Genomic DNA, 3489 nt, shown 5'->3' on the forward strand with positions numbered 1-3489 from the left:
AGGGTTGCCAGATTATTTTTCAACAAAATGCCAGGGAAAGACTCAAAAAATGCCAAAACACTCAAAAAGATGCCAAAGTCTGTTGACTCCCCACCCCCACTAAGAAAACTACTCACTTTTGATAGACAATTTACTATCATATCCTGGTGGCTTGCGTGTTTTCTTTTCTTTTTCTTTTATTTTTTTTTTGTTTGTTTTTTTTTTTTTTGAATTATACTAAATTTTCTGTTGGGGTAATTATTTACCTACTGACTACTAAGTGGAGTGCTAAACCACTACACCACGGTTGGATTTTAAGAATGAAAAAGAAATGTGAAGATGTTTGTTTTTACGCGTTTAGAAATAATTAAGAAAAGGTGTCATTTGAAGTATAATATACAAGAAAAGAAAATGCCAAAATGAAAATGCCAAATGCCAAATGATTTTTCTAATGCCAAACGGTTTTCAAAAATGCCAGATTTTTGGAATCTGGCATTTAAAATGCCAAACTGGCAACCCTGCTGAGGAGCTCTTCTTGTTGCACATACAACCGGAAGTGTAAACAAATAACTTGGCACGGCTCGTAGTTCTAAGTATTCCCAGAAATGGATTTATAATTTACTAATTTCCTTGAACTGTCCACCTATGGCCAGACTCAGTAAAGACCAGTTGTGACCTATAGTCTCAAAGCGATATGTCGGCATGAATCAGATACTGAAAAGTCAAATTAAGGTTGAACTAATCAAGAAATAAAATTTTGGTTTAAGCTATCTAAAATACATATTATTTTCATTCTCCTCAATAAAACCTGTATAACCTCAACCGAAGTCTTATTTTTTTTTTTGGCTATAATTCAATTTTATACAGCTATTAAATGATCCCGACACAATAACGTTTAGAAGTGATGCTTCATAATTTTTTTTTTGTTTGTTTGTTTTTGTTGTTGTCCGTAGGCATTATTATTTCTGAACGCCAAGAAAAACTTTGGTCACTACTACCACCACCACGACAAAATCACTACCATCCCTGTGTATCGACGTGCACTTATTTGCAGGTCTGATAACCCAATTTATTATGGGCTCATTGTAATGGAATCTTTTAAAAAATGACGAAAATTATTGTACATTACAACCAGTGGCGGTTCTAGCCTATTTATAGTGGTGGGGCAAATATGATTCGGTCATATATATATATATATATATATATATATAATATATATATATATATATATATATATATATATATATATATATATATATTTCAACTTAAAAAAAAATAAAATATTTCAACCACAAATAATCACATTCACAATGAAATGACAATACCAGTAGATTTTAATTATTCCAAACGTAATCAAAAAGGAATCACGAAAGAGAATACAACAAAAAAAATAAAGCGACGAGACAAAATGCGACATTACCTTGACAATACAAGTCCATTTCGTTCACTCGAAAAATTAAAGAGATGCTTTAATCCCTCAACGGCGAGATTGATATTTCTGTTACATTTTCAGAAGTACGTAGTAACTTTAAAGTTTTCATCGAGAAGCAACAACCGCGATATGACTCGAGTTTCATTCAGAGCTCAAATTGCATCATTTTTACTGCTCTCTTGGTGGTTAGAATGATTGTGCCGGTGGTGGTAGTGGTTGGAATAGTGGTAGCGGTGGTGGTGGTGGAGGAGGAGGAGGAGGAAGAGGAGACAGTGAGGGAGGATGTAATTATGGTTGTGGTTTTGGTGGTGCTGTTGGTTAGAATGATAGTTGTGGAGACGATGACGAAAATTATATGATGATGTTGATATTGTTTTTATTGCTATTGTAGTACTTGGTGTTAATGTTGTTGTTGTTGTTAATGATGGTGATAATGATGGCAACGACGATGTCGTCGACAATGATGATTACCGTACGATATTACAAAGTTTATTCAATCTTAGGCTTTCGCCAATAAATCATACAATTTGATGACAACATACATGAAAGTGGAAAAAAATGGTAAATGGAACCAAACAATAAATTGATTCCATTAATAACCACAGAAAAATACAACAATCGTAATACCACCAATACGTACAATAATAATAATAATAATAATAATAATAATAATAATAATAATAATAATAATAATAATAATAATAATAATAATAATAAATAATAATAATAATAATAATAATAATAATAATAATAATAATAATAATAATAATAATAATAATAATAATAATAATAATAATAATATAATGATAATAATAATAATAATAACAATAATAATATTACCATCATCATTACTACCACCACCATCACTATTACCACCACCACCATCACCATCATTATTACGTTTCCAATCAGTTTTTCTCGTTTTTAAAAAATTTGATACCTTAATAGACGAAAATTCCGGTGATTTTTTAAAGGATAGTTAAAATATCTACGATTTTATTAACCCTGAAAAATACGATTTTTATTTTCCTATTTCAAGTAGGCAGGTCTGCTCTGACAAGTATCAGTTCCATAGTCAAAAAAAAAGACAAATAAAAACAAAGTTTACTTAATCTTAGGCTTTCGCCAATAATTCATACAATACAATTAAGACAAAATAATGCTACCAATCTCTCCTCATGCATTCGTTAGACTATAACAATAACGACCGTGTTATCTTTACTCCTTACCCAACCAACCCCTAGCTTCCCGCCTCTTCATCACGAACTATCTAATGTATGTATTAGCTTCAGGACGGGCAAGTACGGAATCTGCCCACCCTTCCTTTAAACGTCTTTATTTCCTCTATAACTTAGAATTCAACTCTCTCCTTTCTCAGAAGAGTATTTCTCGTATACTAATTCAATTGTTGAGTAAACCAAAATGGTGGGTGTATTTTATATATTCATTTAGTCGTGACTTCTGAATAAAAGTGTTTTATTAGAGGTAATGCAATAGAAAATACATTGTTGTGCAAAAATATTTAGTCTGGCAATAAAAATACAGCGGCAATTACTTTAAGAATTTTTTAAAAAGGAACAAATTAATTTGTTTAAAAAAAAAATAAAACAAACAAACAAATAAGACAAAAATTTAAATAAATGAATTTTGAGAAGCACTAAAGAAAACGAGAAAAAAAAAAGAAATAATTTAAATGGATAAACAAATATAATATATTATAATATATATAATATCATTAAAACAACACAAGTTAATACTAAATATTAGTAAATTGATAAATTTAATTCAATACTGGAACCTTCCCAATGTCATTACATCAATGGTACCAGCACAAGTAAGGCAATAAATAAGAAACGTTCATTTGCCAAAATCTCTATTTAGTGCTCACTGGTTTATAAGGTGGGCTCATTTGAATTAGCCCGACCTAGAACTAGAGAGGCCAGACAGCAAACTCGGAGTTCAGCGTCAGGCGACGTGACGATGAGATGACGATGTGGGCGGAGTGGAGTGGTTGGGAAAGGGGGGGGGGGGGGGTGATAAAAAAGAACAGGAGCGTATCCTAGTTTATGCATTACGGG

Source organism: Berghia stephanieae, chromosome 1 (genome assembly GCF_034508935.2).
Source record: "Berghia stephanieae isolate SIO BIC M18660-M18661 chromosome 1, UCSD_Bste_1.3, whole genome shotgun sequence".
Lineage (NCBI taxonomy): Eukaryota > Metazoa > Mollusca > Gastropoda > Nudibranchia > Aeolidiidae > Berghia > Berghia stephanieae.